This window comes from Agelaius tricolor, unplaced genomic scaffold (genome assembly GCF_023055355.1).
Source record: "Agelaius tricolor isolate 1412-34295 unplaced genomic scaffold, bAgeTri1.0.p SCAF_7, whole genome shotgun sequence".
NCBI classification, from domain to species: domain Eukaryota; kingdom Metazoa; phylum Chordata; class Aves; order Passeriformes; family Icteridae; genus Agelaius; species Agelaius tricolor.
This window is the reverse complement of record NW_027269267.1, coordinates 28,917,980-28,941,174: the sequence shown is the minus strand read 5'-3', so window position 1 is coordinate 28,941,174 and position 23,195 is coordinate 28,917,980. Positions and strand designations below refer to the sequence as shown.

The following is a 23,195-nucleotide window of genomic DNA, read 5'->3' as shown; positions in this document are numbered from 1 at the left end:
GCTCTATTTCTCCCATTTTCTCTTGGAAGAATTTGAAAAGGCTGATGCTGTATTGGATACATTCAGGTGCTCAGTTCTAAGTCTGTTTTAAGTAAGAGGCCATGGACTATTATTATTATTTCAGCTAATTTATCCTTCAGTCCCTTTAAATCTGTTGGATGAACACCATCTGGTTCTAAAATTATCTTCCTATTAATTTTGCTTATTTGCTCCGTACCTCTTCTACAGACACTTCAGCTTGAAATAGATCCTCTGACGATGCCCATAAGGAAGCATTCTGCTGCAGGAAGCTCTCCAAGTTCCTCACAATGAACACAGGAGCAAAAAAAAGAGATAATTTTGCCTCTTCTGCTACAGCCATCTCTTGCTCATGGACTGGTTATCTGTTGGTCCTATCATTCCTCAAACCCATCAACTTGCCTAATATTCAAAAGAAGCATACAGTTGCAAATCACTTCCCAAATTACTCTAGATTCATAATATTTTGATGTAAGTAGAAACAGTCACTCTCTCCATTCTGACCATGACTGGGGACATCCTGTTTTGTAGAAAGATCCTTCTGTATGGCAACAATTATTTTTCTTCTCAGCTACTGTTTGTATATACTACAGATAAACTGAGAGGGTCTGAGATGCAGGCTCAGACATATATTATGATTGAGTACATGAGCTTAGATTGTGCACTTTGAAGTAGAGTCCTTGCTGTTGATCTTCTTAGGCCTGTGCTTACTTTGAACCCTATAAGCGCTCAGGCCCTTTAAATAATAGGATTAAAGTTAACCTTTGGTTGCTGATGTGAATTTCATGTCTACCACTTCACACAGAGCTGAAAAAATATACCATCCATTGTCAGCCTGATAGCAATATGGATTGTGTTTGTCCCTGCCAAGTTTAGATTCCCATGGCTGTCTAGTGGAGTTGCTGTCTTAATCTGAATGAAATTCAAATGTTGTGAGTAAAATGGAAGAAAAACTTGTACCAATGGCTTGTCTTGAAGATGAAGTGTCTCTTGCAGGAAGATAGGCAATTTTTATGAATCATTAGAGAGGAGTCAGAACTCACATTATGAAGCAGTGCTTATCCTATTGCTTATCCATAATGTCTAACCATAAAGTCCAGTGAGTCCTGGCTGGGTTGCTACAATATAAATAAATGCCTGGCATGACTGAGCACTGCCCATTTGTGTGTCCCTGAAGAGCTTGTCCACAATGATGCTGACTCTTCCTTGTATCCAGAAGGATTTCCAGGAACCCAGATTCCTCATTTGCAAGGAAGAGTTTCTAACACTTGGATATCCAGCAAAAAATGTGGGGAAGGGGCTGGCTTGTCTGGCAGCAAACACAGCACTGGCAGGCAGTGGGAGCTTCACTTGCAGGAGAGGGCAGAGGAAGACCTGTGAGGAAGGCAGACTGCTCTCCTGAGTGCCTACAGCACTTCCACAGCCATGCCCCCATTGTTTCTCCTGCCAGCTTTCTCTGTAAGCATGCCCTGGACCCAGGAGTCTTTGCTATTTCCTTCACTAAGCCACACATCCACCCTACATTTGCACTGAAAAACACAGAGCAAAAAGGCAGAAAGGAAGCATGGCTGCCCTCAGCTCTGGTTCTTAGAAGACCCTCACTTCTTTTTTCTGAATTAGGAAAAAGTGCTATTTCTCACCCCTAAAAGGATGTTGAGAGAAGAAACACTTGCCAGTGAATTGCAGGCCATGCAAGCGCGTAACGCACGTGTTTAACCTGTGCTCACACAAATTCCTGACTGAGGCTTATGTGCTGGAGCTGAAAAGTACAACAGAGTTTGTTCTGAGAACTTCCTCTCTGTTGTTGTTCTGTACCAAAAGTGCCATGCTGTATCTCTCTCTGTACAATAATTAGTCTTCCAAACCCCTGAGTGTCCTGCTGCCTTCTACACCCAGCGCTGGAGGCAGGGAGATGTGTTGCAATGGAAACCATGCATTGGGAATTAGGATACCAAGCACTTAGAAAATGGGATAAATAACAGAATAATGGGCTTCTGTGTGATGGCATCAATGGCTTGCAGGTATTTCTGTTTTCGTATGGTAATCTCTAGGCATGTTGAGCTTTGCTTCCCTAGCCACAGACTACCAAAAAGGAGCACTAGTCAATGCTGTCAGTGCTTCCCTCCTACAGAAAGCATGCAAATTTCTAGGAAGACCTTGGTGAAAATCTGTTCAACTTGACAGGGAATATGCTGATCTGAAAGCTTTGTTTATGGAGTGTGTGAAACAGCTTCTGTCCCCACTCATGTGCCATTTTATTCTCATGACAAAGCACTTATTTTCCTTTTTAAGGAAAGTTTAATTCCAATTTGTTGTGATATGGGAGTTCCAGAGACACTGATGGAAAAAGAAAGAATATTATAAAAGAGAACCTGCATAAATGGCTTCATAAATGATATTATTGAAAATATGAAGTGAATTTGAGGGAAAATATTTTTCTTCTTGCTCTTTCAGTGTCACTAATTCTTGGTAAGCATGTTTTAACAGTAGCCAGTAAATCAACCTGCAGCAGAAACTTTTTGAGTTTTCTGAAGTTGATGGATCCCTTTGAAATATCTGTGGTAATCCTCCTTCTCTGTTTGTCAGAGGGAGTTGAGCAAAACCAGGCAAAATTGCTCCAGCTGCTTTTGGAAAAACTAGGACTGTGCAATATGACCTATGCTTCTCAAAGCTGATCAGTGTTAGATGATGAACATTGTTGAAACAGCCTGAGATTTATTAGCATGAAACTGTACTCACTGTGATATAAAGCCAAAGATAAAATATTGCAGTCAGTAATAATTCATCTCACTGAAAAACAACTGTGTCAGAGTGTCTGTGGTTTGGTTAGACAACATACAAAGAAGGAAAATGGTGAGGAAAAACATGCAAATGCAATTTTGTGGTACAAATCTACACAAGTTTGGTACTATTAAAATTAGGATGAAAAGAAAGAGATCTGGGTTTTGTTAAAATAATCTGTGGATGCATCTGAGAGAACTCCCATTGATATCTGAGGGGCCAGGATTTCACCCCCAAGTCAGTATTCACATCCACTTCCTTCTCTGGTTTTCTTCTTTGTAAAATAGCCTTTTACATTTTCTGCGCTAAAGAAGTGTTTGAATGAGGCTGCCCCCTCACAGCCTCTTGCCAGCTGCAGTCAAAGGTCTGCCTTGTTCTGATGGCTTGCTCTTTGCAAGGGAAAAAGTAAAGTTATTCATCCATTAATCATATTTTTAAATGCTAGGTAAGAACAAAGTATTATTGTTGGAGATTGCCTTTAGAATGGCTTCACTTTGGAAACAGGCTTTGGGTCTTTTTGTTTAATTTCACTTTTAAATTCAAATCCCATGAAAAATCACAGCATTAGTATGTATGTTCCTGTATTTTGTTCCAGCTAAAGACTTTTGGCCAACACAGTTTTTTTAAAAAGCTAATGCTTTGCTGTACATGATTGGAATGTTGCTTCTGCTTCTTGTTTTTAAAAGGGAACACTGTCAATACACCAGTGACTGTAATATTTTAACACTAAGAGCCCAACCAGGATGATTTTCTCATTTATATTGTTTTAGCCTGAGGCTTGGAAGATAGGCAAAGAATTTGAGGACATGAGAAAACTTCTAGCATGTGAGAAGTGAGACTACTCTATTAAAAAATACTAGTTTTGTACATGATTTCTTTACTGCACAATTTACTGTGGAAGCACATCTGTTTAGCTTAATAGCAAGATCTTGTACCAGACGAGTGAAGGCAGCTGCCACGTCCCACTGGTGCCCCTCTAAAACACTGCAATCTCTGGTGGGACATGCTGCCTTTGGGCCCCAGGTAACAGGAAACTCATCTCACCAATGCTGGGGAGCAGAAGATGGAGCTCTGTGCACATCTGACCAGACCATGGTGCAGTGGCCAGATGGTTATAGCTGGGAACAGGGAAATACGTGAGGTGCTGGCTGCAGTGTCTGGAGCCTTCCGAGGCACCCACAAAGCTCCAAGAAAAGTGCGTGTGTGGATAATTTGGTATTTTACATTACTTTATTCTTCCACTTAAGTTATGTGCTGTTCTTGACATGAAAGTTGGAGCAAACATGTCCCTAAGCATGTTGTCTCAGCACTATCTACACTGACTGTCACAGCCCACACTGGCACAACCTGGAAAGCTAAGCCAGACATGACATTTTACCTGAGTAAGAGTGCCTGTCACAGGTGAGGTTGGATACATGGGGGTAACCCCAGAGGCCATGTCTTTACTCATAAATCAAATAGGACACCAGGATGTCCCAGGCACTGAGATTCACTCATCATGCTGGTCTCCTGACCAGACGTGTAGGGCTCTCCCTCCTGGGCATGGCCTAAGAGCAAATCCTATCTCTAGGACATGTTTGGATGTGTTCACTTGGTTTCAGAGGCCATGGGTGTGTAATGGCCTGGGCAAAGCCCCGGGGCTGCATTTCCCCCAGGACAGCCCTGGGACCAGACCAAAGTGCTGCACCAGTGGCACCAATGTGAACACCACCTCTCATCTTCAGCCAGTGCCTCTCCAGCAGCTTTAGACCAAGTAATCATCTGACCTCCTGCCTTTGAAATCCTCACCGAGGATCTGACCTCAACCCCAAGTACTTTGAAGTGGGCTGTCCTTTCCTACAAGCACTGGCCTTGGGTCAGGTCTAAGGAGTCCTGCATCTCAGGGTACCAGGGACCAGAGATCCTGCCAAAGCCCATGAAGCACTCAGCATCTGAAAAAACCCTTCTTTCATTTAACTTCTTGAATAATGGAATAGTAAACAAACTCTAGTGCAATGTGTGATAGCTTTAGCTTTTAGGCTAAAAGTAAATTAGTATTTCTTACCTTTGTGTCATATTTTGTGATCCTTGGATTTAAAAGCTTTTGGTTATAAAAATATTTATAATAAAAAATATATCTGTAAATGCATCCAAACAAATGTACTCACATGCGCAAATAATCTTATTTTTCCTAAGAGGTGTTCTTTTATTGGCTTCATTTGAAAATTAATGCTCTCACGAGATGAGGTTATAAGTAATATAATATAACAATATCCTGATAATTGTCATTTGGCAGTTATTGCTACTGCTATTTTACAGGCTAGTTTTGATGAATTCCTCTTTGACACACAGTTATGATTCAGTGCTTTGCTTTCTTTTTCCTTTTCCCTCAGCTGCTGTAATCCATAGCAAGTAATTGTTTAAAGCATGAAATCAACAAGCATCACCTGCAATTTTCCTTTTTTTTTCTTTCATGGCCACTAGAAAATGGTCTGAAAGGGGAAAAAGAAGTAAAATGTTCCTTCTGCCTGGCCACTTTTTTCCCCCCACTATCTATTTATTTTCCAAACATGCACCATAAGGAAGAAAATGCTGATAGAGGGGAAAAAGCCTCCAAAAACTAATGAAAAGCTTTCTGCCTGAAGCAATTCAGTTTGCTATACAAACCAGGGAAGTGTCTAGAGTTAGATATGGTCGTGTTCCTTGAGAACATGAAAACATGACAGTGTATTATTAGTGAAGAAACTAGAGAGCAGCTGTTAGTTAGCACCTGGTTCCCAACAGCAGGCTGGGAATACAAAGAGGGACTCTCTGTGTTTACCCTGGCAGCAAGAGAGGAACAAACATCTTAAAGCCCACTCTTCCCCTGAGAAAACAGCCTTACCCTCAAGAGGTCAATGCAGAGCCCTGAGTGAGAAGTCGTGGCAAATTGCAGGTGGAAATGAGAAAAGGGCTCAAAAGACAGTGAAAACAAAAACAAGGCACTATCTTACCTTGCTGCAGCCCAGTGCTGCCTCTGCTCATGAGTCTGTGAATGAGAGAGGACAGGACAGCCTTGCCTCTTTATTGGATTGCCCAAACTCTATGTTTCATAATTAGACAGTTGGGCATCCGTGCTGCGGGTGAGCTATAAATATAATATCTCCAAAGCAGCAGCCATGGGCAGGAGATAAGGACTGCAGCATCTCTGTGCTCACCAGCCTTTTAAGGCATCACAGCTAGAGCTGCATGAGATGGAAAGGGCTGTTGTGCTCTTGAGCAGTGCCAGCCCATCACTTTGCTGCATTTGGGAATGCCTTCAGGAGGTGCTGCAAGGCACCCCGAGGAGATGGTGATATTTCAGGGCTCAGTATTTTGTCTGAGATATGAGCAACTCTAATTTATCAATCAGATTATTTGTCAGGCCTTTGGGATTGACAGAAACACCTTAAGAAGTGCTGACTGCTCTGTGGATGTCACAAACTCCAACACTCCTTCATCTGTCCATCTGTCCACCCCAGGTGTGCAGACCTGTTGCCAGGTAGTTTGTGTCTTGTGTCCTGCCTTGTTTTTGCCCTGCACCTCCTCGTGCAGGAAGCTGTAGTGCCACCTCACTACAAAAGACAGCAGCTTTAGAGATCAGCCTGAGATCACAAAGTAAGTCTGTGCTGGCAGCAGGACTATAGCTCAGGAGTGAACTTTCTGCTCAGGGCTTGTCGTACCCTTCCTGCTGCAAGGTAAGTGTGGTGCTGGGTGAAGGGGACAATAGTGCATTAAAAAAAAAAAAAAAAAAAAGAGCAAGATTTTTGAGGTGGGAAAAAGCTCTTCTAGTAGCTCCCATGGGGACAATCTTGCTGGCTGGAGAGGAAAACCTGTCCAAGCAATGCTCAGTGCAGAGGTGGAGTTACAACCTGCCTACCTCCTTGCCAATATCGGATCCATCTCTGCATTTCAATGTACGTCTGCAGAGAAAGGTGTAGCAGAGACATGGTCCTTGGTACAAAGTTGAACTATTTTAAGAGGAGGAAAATGAAAACCTCTCTGTAAGATGGTGTGATGAAGAAATAACAAAGAAATAACATCAGGCAGACTCTGTGTGCAGGCAAAAGACTCTCTACAGCAACATACTCATCTGAAGAAGTGCTGTGCTGTTGAACCAAGGTTGCGGGTTGTTCCTCCCCCTGGCTGAAGCAGCAGTACTTGATGAGGGATTTAGCTCCTTTGCTGATTTATTTATTACTTCCACAGTCCTGAAGAACACGTAATTCCCTTCATCTCCTGCTTCTCTCTCATTTCTTCAGAGCTCTGATTGAGCAATAGTCCTTAGGAGAGAGCATCACCTCCCAGCTTGTCTCTGAGCAGTTTGGACAACAAGCGTAGGTCAAGCTGCAGAGGCTGGATGCTAACACAAACTGTGTGCCAGGCTTTTTGGCATGACAAACTGATTTATGGCTTGACATGGAGCCCAGTTAAGTTTTCAAACCAATGAGAAGTGGGCATCTGAGGCATTCATCCTACCATTAAAAAGCTCGCAACAGCATGTCCTCCACACCCTCTGCCAAGCAGCATGATTTGAAAGCTTGATTCAAGCCTCTGGTGGAAAATGACTTTCACACATCTCTTTTTATCCCTGCAGAAATGTCTCGCTTCCAAGCACCATGGGTGAGGAGCATGGCCTAGAGACTTGGGTTAGGGAGATAAGAGAAATATACCACAGAATTCCTGGGGAAAATATTGTTCATCCTAGATCTAGTGGCCTTTTGCCTCATATTTCTTTAGCTACCATGTAAACAGCCCTTTCACATTTCCCAGAACAATAAACAGTTATGAAAAGCTGTTTAAGCAGCAAAAAGGGGAAAGTTAAGACATATGTCTTGACAGCTCTGGAAAGCCTCAGCCTTTTCATGTTAGCCAAATTTTTTGTTTGCATGATTCAAAGGTGTGGCTGATGTTGTAGAAACAACCTGGGTAAATGATGGTTGTCCTCTGCCCCAGTCCAGGATGTTCTGGGCACTAATGACATCTCTAATCCCCAGGTGTCAGTCTGACTGCAGAACATTTTTGGACCTGGTGTGCACATCCAGCAACCAGGGACCAGCTTGGGGTAAATGTTGCCTTCCAGAACACTTATCTAAAAACTTGAGAAGGTGGATTACAGATCTGCTAGTGAAAACTTTACTGCTTTTCTCTCTGATAAGAGCAAATGCTCTCTAAAGTTGGTTACCCCACATTGTCCTGCTAATTAAACTGTCCCAGTTTCATTTTGGGTGTTGCTTTACTCTCAAGGACCCTCAGCAGGGAAAGGACTCCTTGAAAAAGGATGTTGCCAGAAAGCTAAATCATCAGCAGTGTGTCAGGCCTTGATTCTGTGCTCCTGGCAGCAGGTAACAGCTGAGCCACTTCCTTGAGACAGGCAGGGGAATGCCCTACACTGAGGGGACCAGCACCTCCAAGGCACAGAAGGGTGGCAGGCTAACAGGAGAGGTATTCCTGTGGATGTTGTCAGAGGCAGAGACATAGCCTTTATGAAAAAGGAGGGGGCTAAGGCTCTCTATCCCACAGCAGTGGTGGCTTTGCTTGGCACAGATCCCCTTGTCATTTCCACAGGGCTGTAGCCCAGAGCCAGCCTTTTGAGGGCTTCCATGACTGAGGCACAGGCAGGAAGCAAAGAAAGAATTTCAACCAGTCCTACTCCAAGGCAATGGGATGTGTACGTACAATAAGAGCTGCTTTACAATCACAGAATCATTTAGGTTGGAAAAGATCTTTAAGATCATTGAGTCCAAATGTGCTTTAGAAATGGAAAGGAAATGCTGCAAGCTGTAAAGCACAGCTCCCTTGGAAACCATACCAAGGTGCCATAACCCTTCCAGTGAGGTTAGAGGTTTTACCACTAATCTCTCACAATCAGGATTTGCCCTGCCATTCTCTGCAAGTCACAGAAGATGCCAGAAATGTGGGCATCCCAGAAGAACATAAATGTTCAGGATAGGTATAGCAACCCAAAATCTAATCAGCTTGTGCTGGTAGTGTGTTTACTAAAAGAACTCTACTAACAGATATTCATGGGAATCTGTCCTTGCTGTTCTGACATTTGTGTTCATGGTAGGTGGCACAGTGATTAAAACTGTGTTATGATGTTGTTGAGCCTTTAATCTAATTTGGGGGATTTAGATGTGAGTTCTGTACTTATGATATTGACTGCCAGAAACTTAGCAGCAGAGCCAGAGGGGAAGAGGGCACCTGTGGAGATTGTGCTGGTTGTCAATACTTTGCCAACCCTTCAAAGTCAGGTTTCACAGTGAGAAGGATGGGATTAACATTTGCTGCTAAGAGCAGGGGATTTGGCTGTGCTAGCAAGACATCAGCCTGCTGGCTGCTTCTAGCCCTTTACAGCCACAGGTCACACCAGTGCCTTCCAAATTAGACACCTGCACATAAAACTCCACACTCAGCCCTCCCCACACCTGTGGGAGTACCTGGAGGATCCCAGCCCCCCCTCCCTCCTGGTGGGCAGCTGTCCTCACTGACACCTTTGTGCCCAGACTATGGAGCACAGGTGAGATGTAGGTGCTTTTCATATGAAGAGCAAAGCAGGGTGACTTTCAAGGGCCTCATCTCTGCCTGATTTCCCCTTCTGCTCTGCGTTTTGAGCTGAAGCTCCAAGAAGATGTCATTGCTGCAAAGATATGCTCAGGCTTGAGAGCAGGTTGAAGCACCCAGAGCCCTGTGACCTGCATGTTTTCCATGGATGCTCTCATCAGCAGTTCACCTCTCACAGGTTTTGCCATCAAAAGCTGGCATCTGGTGTAAGCCAGTTATCTGTGTGCTTTCTGTGGGGGCTGGAGGTGCCTATCTCTTGCTGCTGACTACCTGGTGAGAGATGATGGCTCACACCAGACCTTCCTTCACATAAATTTTGTCACCAGCTAACTTCTAGTTGCTGAATTGATGTGAATGGTGCCTCACTCAGCATGAGATGCCCTTGCTTTGAGTAGTGAGCCACAAAAATGCCTCTGTTGGGTGAGATGTAAGTTAACCTAGCCTCTTTTCTTGCCCGTAGCCAGTATTTTGCTTGTGAATATATATATCCCAGAACAATTTTCTGAATTCCCACAGGTTTTGGGTTAGGAGCTCTCTGAGACAGAAGCAAATTATATTTAATGACCTTGATGCATTTCTTTTTTTTTTTTTTCTTTCTGTGAATTTCCTGCTGTTTCTGATCCCAAGTGCTTGAGGTGTGTGTTCTGTCCCAAACCCAGTCTCCACAGCTTGTACCCCTTGGGCCTGGTGTCTTTCAGAGCTCAGAGCACGGGCAGGAGTTCTTCTCCTAGCAAACAATGCCACATTTGGGTAAATGATGCAGATGAGCCTGAGTTTGAAAATTCAGACATTCAACTCTCTCCAAAACCTCTAAAACCAAATTTTGCATGGAAAACCTAGGAGGATTTTTCCATTTCTCTCCCTCTCAATCCTGTGTCCCACTCACACTGAGGGAGATGTACCCAGTCCCCAGGCTGCCTTTCTGTGCCTACTTAATGGCCCCAAGTCTTAGGGTTCACTTTGCAGACCTGATGACACAGCACTGACAAATGAAGTGCCTGAGTGAAGAGTAACTGAGTGGTGACTCTTAAGCCAGAGTCAGTGCTGGTTGTATTTTCAGAGTACAAACAAAGTTGGAAAAGCAGAAATCATTTCTTCTTCACTCCTCCACTTATATGCCAAGCAAATATCACAGCTCACAAAAGGCCACTGCTCTTAGCAGCTGTTTCATGGCCCCATCTCTGCCCTTTCCCATTTTGGCTGAAATACTTGTTCAGTATGCTTTAGCTGCTGGTTTTGGATCATGCTAAGGCTTCTTCAGTCCAAAACTAAATCTACCCTCATAATCCACCACAGTTAAGTCCTTACAAAGCTAAGCAGGCTTCACTTAACAACAATAAAACCTTTTGTGGTTTGTAGTGACAAAAGGATCCAAGTGATTGCCTGAGTTCGAAGCAGATGAGATACACAGTCCCAGTAACACTGAATTTTGGTGCCCTCTTTGCCCACTTACCTGTCTGTTTGAACTAATGCCTTTATCCCACTCTACCTAATTGCACCACTGAGTATATGTGCAAAAAATTCTTTCATTACTTCTTTTAGAAGAGAGGAATTTTCTCCTGAGGTAACTCTTATCTCAGAGAAGTACAGTGCTGTGACCCCAGCAGCAGGAGTCAGGAGCTGCCACCAGCAAAATGAAGAAATCAAGAGCCCAGCCTGCTTCACCTGCCTCCAAGTATGAGGCTGCTTGTATAGATCAGGAATTTTACACTAAGCAGTTTTATTTTGGCCTGCACAAACACAGAAGCAGACTTTTGTAATAGAAACTGTAGATTGCCTTAAGCATAGGTGTAATCACCAGCCTGCCCATAATAAATTATAATAATCCCAGGTCTGGCATTAATTCATGGTGTGACCTTGGACATGACAGCCACATCCATGATATCCAACCTGGCAAGTAAATGCAAGTCCCAGTGACGGACAGAGATGGTGCAAGTGCCAAGCACTGAAAAAAATCAAATTAAGCTCCCAAGGGGTCAGGTTTCCCACTTGTAGGGGAAACTATGAGAGAGATCATTGCTCAAGAGCAAGATCTGAAAAATACACTGAGATGATAAAAAACCCCAGCCCCCAGTGGACTTAGAGTTTTCCACACCTCCACAGCCAATAAAAGGATCTTTCTGTCAGGAGCCCATTACCCAGCAAAATCTCCCAAGACTAGCTGCAATAGCTCTTTCCTCACATCTGACTCAAGTTTCATGCTGAGTGAGGAGTACGTGGTCTTGAATAGAGGTGCTTCAGCACCTCACAATCATCCTGTCTGCACCCATTACTACATGGCAACCAATAAGCTGTTCTTAGGCTACATAAAGTAGGACTTCAGATGCAAAATTCTGTGACAGTCTACTACCTTCAAAGGCACTTCCCAAAACAGCATGCAAATAAAAACTAGCTTAATGCAGCTGGAAATGATGATAAATCTAAAATCTTGCACAAAACTGTTTAAGCCTTGTATTGTGCCTGCACCTTGTGGAGTAGGGCAGTAATCCCCTTTTTTGATAATGCCCTAATGCGAGCCTGGTAGCTCAGGTTAGCCTGCTGAAGGCCATCATGTACAATTTGGAACAAGCCCAGCAATATTTAAAAGTTGTGTTTACAAAGAGCAACTGTTGTTGTTACAGAATGTATCCTTCCGCTGGCCACATAATCAACAGGTAACTCAATCTTTGCTAGAGTTTGCTGACAGAAGTGGAGCCTAGGGCTGCAGTGTACCTCTGAGGGTATTTAGCACAATGGGAAGAATTTCAGTGTAGAGCCCAGATTAGCCTGGATGCAAGTGCTCAGATTAATGCCCAACCTGCCACCTGCCACTGCCCCTTACCCTGATCCTGACTGTGACTACAGTAAAGCTCAAATGCTTCTTTTCTCTTTATTTCGGTCACTCATTTTCTCCTCCATGACACCAAAACCTCTGAAGATGATTGAACTAATGCTTCATCTGTCTCAGTGATGTCTTTTGTGAGAGCTCATAGTGATTTCACTGGTGGATTGAAAAAGTTACATATACTATAACAGCTATTAATTTTATGGTTGAATTTAACAGAGAACATGACATTTACCAGGCAGACAGCTGTTTATGGCACCTGAGTTAAATATTAGCTACTTCTGACATCATTTGGGCTGCTCAGAATTTTCAAAAACAATTCTAGGATGAATTATCAGCTCTATGGACATGCATTAATTTGAAAGACTTGACAGACATTTTCAACTATTAAGTTGTTGGAGCACAGAAATCAAAACCATATCATGCTGAGCAAAACCACGACATGTCTCTGCTACATAGGCCTTCTCAGCCAAGACTAGCTACATTTTTACACACTGATCAAAATGCACAAATAGCTCTCGGATATTAAATTTTTGGGGGAAAAAAACACACAGTGTCTTTTTATGCTTTAAAAAGATGCATTTACATTCAGTATGACTGAAGGACAGTGAGATTACAGTCTTTATCATACAAAATCTGCATTCTCTTTTTGCACATATCCTGACTATGAATTTGCTGACCTTTTTTTTGATGCTGCCTGTATGCACACCTCAGAAAACCATCATCCAATGTAATACTAGACCACCTTAGTATTACCATAATTTTCTGTGCATTTCATTCCATGTTCCACCACCTCTTTTCCTCTCACATGTTATGGCTGGCACACCACATGTCTCCCCTACTTCCCTTCTGCCCCAGACATCTGCAGTATCAGCAGCGTGGTCTCCCAACCCCTCCTCTCCACTCAAGCCACAAAAACCACAAGGTAATCCTTTGAATTGTTGCCTCCTTGCCACCACTTCTTTCCTCTCAAGGATTAACTGATGTTTCCTCAAAACATCTGCCATTTCTCACCTTCCCCTCATCCCCCTCACCTCCCCATTTAACCTTATTTTCCTAGAGCACTTTATTACTCTTTGTCTGCCATTGACAAATGTCCTTGTGGTATTCCTCACCTATCCAGGCCTGCACAAGCATCATGTCTGGCCCTGTTTTGGTAGGGTGTGCCAAACCAGGGCAGGAGCTGTGGCCACCCAAACCAGGGCAGGAGCTGTGGCCATCTGTTGCAGCTGTTGTTTCATGGCTCCTTGCCGTGCTGGAGCAGCCCCGGTCTCTCAGGCAGGAGGGCTGCAGAGAGCAGTTGAAATCCATAAATCACCCAGACACACCAGTTATGCCCAGCCACGGCAGTAAGGGCAGCTGCTGAGAGCAACCCCAGCACCTCTTGGAAAACTCTTCCATAAACAAATCTGCCATTGAATTTTTGGGCACAAATATTAAACATTCTGGACAGAACCCTGCAGAGATGGAGACGAGAAGTTCACAGCTCTCTTTGATCTGTGATCATGCTAATCTTGGCTCCTGCTCAGCAGACAGCAATGCTTCTGTGTTTTAGGAGGAATCTGCTCTTATGCTAGAGTGTATTGAGAAGGTGTTTTTCTGAGTCTCTGCATGAGCCATGGGCATCACCTCTCATTTGAAATTGAGCTTGGGCCTGAACAGATTCAATAGTTGCCAAATCTAAAGAAATATGAAAAGAAAGACCTCCTGGCTTTGAAGAGTCTAGAACTAAGAGAGATTAACACGTAGAAAGAAAGAGAAGTTTTTTTCTCTGCCATGCATGCCAAAATGCATTTAGAGCATTCAGTTCTGCATATAATTTCAACAAATCCTAAAGTAAGACTGGATCCCAGACCTGAGGAGACTGACTCTGATCCTGCTGTGGTCTTGATCTTTTGTATCAGGAAGGGCTCTGGAGACAACTTTGCCTTCTGGAAATCAAATTTTAAGAAAAACAGATATCAAATACTGACAGATATTGATGATTACGAGGAGGAGAAACAGGATGAAGAGTAAGAGGAGAAGGAGAAGAAAGTGTGGTAGAGAAAGGCCAGGGGATCCCAGAAATACAACTCTCAAAGTATCCTTTCTGGCACAGTTGTGTTAGATGACTGAATTGAGAAGCCTTTCTCTTGTGGGACCTTTACTTCCATGATGAAAAATGACTTGCATCATCTCTCAATGTGATAGAGCAGTTCTTCTCCTTTTCAAACATGTCAGCAGCTCAAATTGCCCAGCTTTTTCTTGGTGGCTCTGTAAATAGGAATGCCAGGACCTTATTGAGGACAACTATTCTGTATAACACTGTCCAGCCAGCATTGCTTGTGCAAAAACAAAAAAAAGAAGTTATTTTCTAAGTCAAAACCATTTTTCACAGAGATGTGATCACATTAATGTCAAGCAGGCCAAGATTATTCCTCCTGTTCATGTGACCATTGCAAGGGTATCTACAGTGCTCACAAAAGAAGTAAAAACTTTTGTCATCAGAGACCAGTTTTGAAACTTTGCAAATGAGGATTTTCACCACTGTCCCATATGAAAATTAAACACAAAGACTGCTTGATGCATTGGCTAATGTGAATCCAGGATTTCGGTGACCAGATGAAAACTAAAATTGTGTTAACAGAACATGGAGTATATGGAATATAAATTACTTTTGGTTTTAATGTTTTCCAGAAGTCTCTCATCCAGTACATCAACACCTTTGAAGGAAGATGATGCCGTCTTGGGGTATTGCATGGGCATAGTTCACGCCAAGCACGTTCATGTCATTTTCACCCCAAAATAATTAGATTGCCATTAATTCTTGTCTCAATACAGTCAAGATCTAATTTAACCACATGTCTATATCTACTATGATTTTTAGATGATTCATATGTACTAGCTGGTGTTTTTATTACATAAAAATTAATACAAGGAGGCCTGAATCTTGCTCTGCCTTTCAGGAGAAGCTCTCCTTCACAATCAGCATGCATGAAAGTAAGCACCAAGATATTTTGTCTGGGCAGAATAACCCACCTATCCAGCAGGCACAAATGCTTCCCAGCTCCAGCAATGGCATGTGTGGGAGTGAAATAGCCCAGGGGAGAAAAGAGGTGTGCAAGGACATGCATAGCCCTTAATAAACATCCCTTCAATGAAACACATGCTGTGGACCAGGTCTTGCTTAAAGACAAGTTTCAAGCTGAAAGGTATGTAAGCATTCTGAGAGCATTTCAACAGCATAAAACAGATAACAGAATAATCTGTCTGCAGCTCTAAGTTTTCTTTTCTTTATGCACAGCTGCCTCTAAATAAGGAGATTGTAATGCTGATCTTTGGATTCCTGAATAAATTCATTCCTTACTTTATCTTCAAGCCTGTCTGGCTGTAGGGGTGATTTAAGTGTAACTGGCAGCCACCGTCATTCCATTCCCATATAAGCCACAATCCAGTGAAGGGGTGGACTGTTCTCCTGTGAAACATACAGAGCCAGAGGTAGCCAGATGCTTCTTCACAAGTTGCATGAGACATTGTGAAAGTTGGTAATGAGGCTTGTAAAAGAAGTCTTCCTGGGACACAGTCTTTATCTCTAGAAAGCTGGAAAAGTGCCTCAGCAAGGATCTCCATCGAGGTCAGGGGGCTAGAGTTGGCTGAACTTCATGACCTTTAGGATGCAGGTGAGGCTGCTGCAGCTCTGTGTGCATGGTTCCAGCCTGTAGTGAGGCTGAGCATATGTTCCTGATGGGCAAACACACACATGCACACAAAATGTACATTCCTGGTTACATGGAGCAGCACAAAAGGAGCCATGCTGCATGCTGCCTTGGCACTGCTGGCTCCACAGAGGATACCTAAACAAAAAATGCTTCTTAAGCACAGAGGAATAGCTGGAACTCCAATTCTGCTTGCATGTGTAAGACCAGGTTTCCACAAGTAATCTTGATGGATTCCATCTTCAAATATCCAACTTGAAATACGTAGAAGAAGCATGATTTCTAGAGGATTCAAATGCTGATGAAATTCAGTCCTCTGAAAGCTTCATATTCCCACAGAACAGAATCTCTCCACTCCCCTGGAAGCACAAGTGCTGTGTTTATCCTCAGCATCTTTGCCTCACATACTCCTGGAACTGAAATAACCCTAATTGCCATAATTTAATTAAACTATCAGTTTGAAATGTCTGAGTGTTGTATTGAGACTGCATGGAAAATATGAGTGCAGGTAATTGTGTTAGCTAGGAATAATCAAACAGCTTGCAGGGTAAGAAGGGCTGACACTAAGTGTTATCCAAGCTGACATATCCTGAGGCTATGGCATTAGGCTGGTCCTCTTGTGAACTGCTGAAGAACTGAGGCTGTAAATGTTTATTTTAAAATGGGCATCCAAGGGTGTGTTTCAGATGATTTGTTACTCCTTACTGAGGTTGTGTGTATTCCCTCCATAACCACTAAAGATATTAGCCCAGGCAGTGCTTGATACTGCATGAGCAAAGCCATTTCTCAGGGGAAAGCATAAAACCTGGGGTTACTATTGGCAACATCTAGATCACAGAGGTGTTTAGAGACTAACTACAGCTAGGGAGGCTTTGGACCCTTTAATTTATACTCAGATGGCTTTTTTCTTTCCTGGCATTATGTTTATTTTCACCTCACTCAAGCTGAAGAGCTATCCTGTGAGAAAGAGGAGAGCTGTAAGGGAGGTGGTAGCAGTTGCACTACACTCTCCACCTCTGAGAAAGGTTTATCAATCCCCTGTATTGAGCTGTGTGATTTTCACTGAGCTTTCCACTGTGCTTTAGCAGCAGAGAATTCTGTGATGGGGCAATAGCAATAACATTCTGCTCCATCCTCCAGGCCACTTCATCCCTGCCAGGTGCTCTCCTCACCCTCAGTGCCCAGGCAGGTGACATAGCAGATCTGATATTTGAAGTGACACAGCTGGAGGTGGCTGTTAGCTGGGAGAAAGCAGCACCACTATGTTTGCTTATCCCTTATCAACACACTTTGAATAAAAGACCGCAATCTTTGTTGATTATATTGACATACTTTAAAAAGAGCCTCCACCAAGAGATTGGGAAGTCATGGCAGCTAATTAGTAGAAAAGCCATTAAAAGGTATTTTATCTTAAAAGTAGCAAGGTGTGAAAACTCTTTTTTGTTTTTAAGGTTGATCAGTTGTGTGTTGTCAGTTCTAAGGCAAGATCATAAAGCAGGCTGCTAGAGGCAATCATTAAAAAGTAAAAATCTTGATTTTCCTACTCTTCTGAGGATTTTATTTTTAGAGTGTGTGTTAAGTGCATCTGTGCGCTTCTAAACTAAAAGATGTGAAAGGAAACAAATGTGAGACTTGTTTCACATCAGCAGCTTGGCTTATAGGGCTTTCACAGTGGGAGGCTGCTCTTTGGGCTTTCTCAAAAATGGAAAAGCAAAGCTCAGTTCAGCCTGAACACAACCCAGATTATAAAAGACTATCTTTGGACCAGGCCCAGACAAAAACAAATCACAGCTCTCATTAGCCCAAATCAAAACTCTGCCTTTCCTGGGTTTTGCTCACTAGCTCCTGGGACAGTCACAAGGGCTGCCATGGATTTGTAACTCCCCTGTGAGTCTGTGGGCTCAGGGGTCACCCCATTGCCTCATGCTGCTGCACCAGGGCTGGTTATCCTCTGCCCCTCATGGCAGCATCTGCCCAGCGTGGTCCTGGGGACATCTGGGACAGCTCTGCAATCTCATCCTGCCCCAGTGCTTCCTGCTTGCCCTGGCCCCTAGGAGCCCTGGCTGGCAGCTGGGTCATGGACCGCGTTTCTCTGCAGGAGCTCCTGCTGCTCCATTTCAGCTGCCTGATGGGCCCTGCAGCCAAAGGCCCTGAGGGCTGTCCTCCTTACAAATCAAAACAGGAAGAGAAATGTAACAGCAAAAATAATCCAGGCGTTAGACTATGAGTTGCTATGGGGAATCGAAATCCAACCAAACAAGAACAACAAAACCCCAAAATTCCCTAAATGCCACAGTATCCTAATTACCTCTGTAGAACTGTTTTCCTGGATCTCTCCAGCAGAAAGAGTCAGTTTATCTTTTTGCTCTTCCAGGCTGTTGGGCAGCTTTTGGACATGATCCAAAGTCCCCTGGACTCAGTGAAATGTTTCCACGGTCTCTGAATCAAGCCCCAGATGCAAGGTGGTAAAAAGTGTGAGTATCCTGCCTCATACTCCAGGTGAAAATACACACATTCTACAGGTGCCAAACATCAGAGCTCAGTAAATAGTTCTTTCCCTTTCCCTGTTTCTCCAGTGCATGAGCAAATGTCTCTGATACAGTAGATGAACCTCTTCTCAGAAAGGAGGACAGGACTGACTCCCTTCTAGCAGTGAAATTGCTATTGGGAGTGCAGCTGCACATCACAGGACTTCTCCTGGTCCTTGACTGCATAATTTCCCACAAAGCCCTGTTTCAGTGCTTTTGTCCCCATATGAGACACTTTAACAGGTAACACTGTAGGTCTCTGAATAGTAACCCTCTGCTTCTGGTCAGGCTGCAGAATTGTGCACAATCTCTGAATAGTCACCAAACTGCCCATATAGCCCAGGCCATCCATCTTTTAAACAGCCAACCTTTACCTTACATTCTCCAATCAGTAAACAACCTTAGACAGCACAATTTCAGTGGCAGCCTAAGAGATGAGACACTGACTGATGCCACAAGCAGATAAACTTCTGCAGACCTGAGTGCCCACTGATCTGACCCCTTGCACCAAGGTTTTTAAAGAGGACAGGTGCCATAAAAATATCTGGCCATAAAAATAGTTCCACAGGCAGAGAGACAGCAGTAGATGATAAGGTGATAGGAAGCATTTTAAATCCTCTAATTCATCCAAATTGCTGTGTGTTAGACCAACTCTGCTTGCAAATAGCTGAAGTGAATGCAAAAAACTTACCTGTGACTTCATAAGCTCTGTTCAGTACAGTTTGTGCCAGGCACAAGGACAAGGTTTGCCAAAGCCTCTCATGAGGGTCATATCATAAAGGCATTGAATTTCGTAGCAAAAAAATGCACACTCCCCTCCTCACTTAGCACCATCTTCTAGTGAAAATGAACATCACAGAGATGTAAGAATAACCCCACATCAAGCCACTACTTGCTGTATCAGCTTGGTTTTTCCAGAAGCGATGCCTCCGGCAAGCTTCAAAATTTAAATTTCTGCTGCTCTTCACATTTTCCCAAAGCTATCTTTTTTTTTCCTAAGCTGTTACAACTCCCTGAGAAATTCAGTTTCTGAGTTATTTCCTCCAGCTTTCCTCTCCTGACCATGGGACTCACTGAACACCACAGATTCACAGAAAAACAAATCTGGATCTTCTGCCCCAGGCAAGATCAGCTGCAGACATACAATTTCTGACACATGTCCTGACCAAATGTTATCTTGTTCTTATTCACAGCCTTTCTGAACTGTGTCAGCCTTTTCTGCTCATGCCTGACTCAGATCTTTAGCTCAACCCATGAATAAAACTGCATGAGTCCTTCTGCAGTCAGTGGAGGCCTCCAGAAGGTGGGCCAGAGGCAGCTCAAGTAGGGGCACAGGTGCCCTGGGCAGGTTAGGTTAGACAGTATGAGCACCCTGCTATGTGCGTTTCCATGGTGTGCCAGGCTGATTTGGGATAAAACTCTTGCAAGATTTTCCTCTCAACCCCTGTGTAGTGGTAAAGGCCAAAGGGGTGAAGAACATCTGGCCAGCAGTGTTGTAGGCACTCAGAGAGAACAACCAGTGGTGGCACCGTAGGTGGAGACATGCAAAGATAAGAAAGATTTATTTTTTCCCCATGGAAGCTGGCAGCCATTGTCAAAATTCCTCTTCTTGGTACCAGTTATTTTGAAAGTTTCACATACACAAGACAATGAGAGTGGTCTAGGGCTCATCCTCAATCACCTTAGATCTTCACTGCCCTGCTGTGGGCAGTGCATCCCATGTTGATTAATTATTGCTGTTATTATTGTTATGATTATTGCTATTATTATAAAAACTGCTATCAATGGTAAAAAATATATTTAGCACCTGGTTTAGGTGGGCTTCAATCAGCATCTCCCTTTTTAGTGGGGTAAGGTCCTTGCTGAAACTTCTTCCTGCCTACAAAATATCATTCTGAACCCCTTCTTCCATCATGCTCACAACAGACACTTTCCAAATATTTTAGTTCACCTGGCACTCCTTGGAAATGTCAGATGTGTCTTTTGTGAGGAGCTCCTCTTTTTAACAATAGATTGCTATTTCAAGCAAATACTTGGTGAGTGTCCAGGTTTTGCCAGTGGGTCCTGGCATCTTTGGAAAAAAAAAAAAAAAGGATCTTTATGAGCAATGCTGGTGGGTGGAGGGGTGTGCATCAGGCATGTAAAAAGCATACCTTGTGGTTTTAGTGCTGCATGAATTGTAATCACTGAAGGTAGTGAGCTGCATTCCAGTCACTGTGACAAAGATAAAAGGCAAAGATTTGCCTTCCTAATTATTTATGGAAGCTGGTGTTCAACTATGCAATGCTGTCATGGATAGATTTCCTTTCAGAAATGCACTGCAACATTAGCTGCCCCTCAACACATCCACTCAGTCATTTCTGCAGAGATGAATGGTGACATGACAGCAGTGCTGTTTGCTGTGCAGGTGTGACTGGAGTGTAGGGCACTTGGGAGTGGCTCCCTGTGCTCCCCAGGTACATCATGTTATACCTCAGAGACTCCATATAGCAGGAGCATGTGTAGCTGCCCAAAAATGAGCGTCTCGGCCATCCTGGCTGAAACTCCAGATGGGCAGAAATCTTCTCCCTCCTGCTCTTCCTTTTGGCTTTTCTCTCTTCACTCCACATTATACTCTGGTCAGTTTTAACATGACATCTGCCAGGCATCTTTTAGCTAACTATTATCAGATGGCTTAGATAAATACTGCCTTGTCCTGGTCTTGGCTGCTCATTCTTACCCACAACTACCTCTCCTGCTGGGTTGAAATAATTTTTTTTCAAAAATGTGTCTATTGTTTTGGCTGAGTGAATCACCTTAGGCCCATGGAGCCCAAAGCACCATTCAGTTTACCTGAAAGTTCAGGGACATCCTCACTTTCTAAACATCCTCACTATTTCAGACAGTGAGCATTGCTAAAGAAAACAAGACAAAACCTCCCAGATATCAACTATAAAGACTACTTCAGCAAGTGTTGCTCCAAGTCAACTTTCAAGTGAAAATCATCCCTTGGTGGAGCTGGATTCAGAGAGGGAAAAGGACAAGAGAACTTATGATCCACAAATAACTTATAGTTTTCCCCTTTTGCCACTCAGTGCTTTTCACCCAGCTGTGGCAGCACAGCACTAAAGAAACTACAGCTCTGCTGCTAAAGCAAAGCTAATCCATGCACATGCTGCTCTGAGCTGACATGGGATTGCAGCAGGAGGTTTTAAAGGAGATCTGCTTAAAGCCTGCTAGCGGCTGGCAGGTCATTTGCATGTCAGAGAACACTCCCGATGGAAACAAGCAAGCATAAACACCTACCCTTTACAAGCCTGCTTCCATGCTCAAAGAAACCTGATGCTCAGCCATGTGGAGAAATCATTTCTTTCCTCTCCACAGCATAAAGTTCACTGAAATGGAAAACAGCTCTTACAGCTGAGTGCTCCAACTGGAATTATTAAGTGTTTTTAATAGCTAGCAAGATGATGAATTCACTTTATCTGTTACCATGTAAATACTCTGTACTGAATACACTAAACCATTTTTTGCAAGATTAGTTTGGCTTAGACACATACTATAATAATTTTAATGAAAATGTTTAGGTCTGAAAAAGGATTTAAATATTATTTCCTATCACTTTGGTGCCTTTGTATAAAGGTGAATGTGATCCTCTGTGTTTCAATGGTTTAAAGCACCCAGCTTAAACTGCATTATGCAGGAACTTCTGTGTTGCCATTAATAGCCCACCTTTAATTTGAAGTACAGAGGAAAAATAATAATCAAAACCTGATTTTCCAAGCATTATCTAGTTTGAACAAATCTCAATCTCACTTATATCAAATAATGTGATTTATTTGCTAAGTTAATCTTAAAAAAATTTAAAAAAAGAGAATCTTAAAAAAAAAGACACTAAAAGCAGAATTTATAAAGCATACAGCTTACCTGAGCTGTCTTGAGGAGCGTCTCTACAACACACACTTGCCTGGGCTCATCCTTTAAAACTGAGTTAATAGGGATTTAATGGGAAAACAATGCCACACACTTACCAGACTTGCAGCCATGGCTTTCTGCAAGGATGCCCTCCTTCTGCATCCTTCTCACTGCTGTCCCTGCAGACAGCAGTGGCCTCTTTCCCCACATAAGGCTCACCCAGCACCAAAGCAGTATCAAGTGAATGGGAGGAAATGTTTTCTATCTGCAGGTCAAGGAGGCCACTTTATTTTTAGTACCTGGATCCTTGCCTATCCCACTGCCCCTCTGGGATCAGCTCCCTACCTTGGATTTTGAGCCTGTGATCCAACAGTCTCAGGAAGAGACAAAAACCTGTTCTCAGCACTAAGAGCTGTGCATGCTTATGGCATGTTTCAGCCAATGGGCATTCATTTATGAACACACATAATGTGGGACACACATTTAAATCTTTTTCTGGCCCAGGGTCTTAAGCATGTGCTAAGACTTTAGGAATTGGTTCCAGGCAAATCAGTTCCATAATTTGGAAGCCACTGCCCAGCAGAACTCAGACATTTGTTGTCCTTGAGCTATTGACACCCAGCCTGAGGACTCTCAGGTAAAAGTTTAGGGTGATCTGAAAGATGAATCTGGGAGGGAGCCACTGAGTTGCTCACATTTGGTCACAGCTCTTTTCCTTTCAGGCCAGAGGCAGGTGGCTCTCCACAGTGAAGTTATGCTCCCAGCAGGAGCTCTAGCACCCCCTCACCTGTGGGAATGATTTAACAACCCTCAGGCCTCTGCTGGAGGTTTTAGTGTTTTACTGGGGATTCTTGCCACCCTTCAGTATATTTTATTCTGAAGTAAATTAAACTA

The 23,195-nt window shown here is 43.3% G+C and overlaps 1 protein-coding gene across 2 annotated transcripts in view; it reads right to left on the bottom strand.

Annotated features, from left to right (window-relative positions):
- FHL2 (four and a half LIM domains 2) overlaps positions 1-5,930 on the bottom strand; it is a 38,536-nt gene extending 32,606 nt beyond the window's left edge. For both annotated transcript variants that reach the window (XM_071430755.1, XM_071430757.1), the window contains exon 1: positions 5,772-5,930. The gene's annotated coding sequence lies outside the window, so the exon portion shown is untranslated. The remainder of the gene's footprint in view (positions 1-5,771) is intronic.
- Between the last annotated feature and the right edge of the window lie 17,265 nt (positions 5,931-23,195).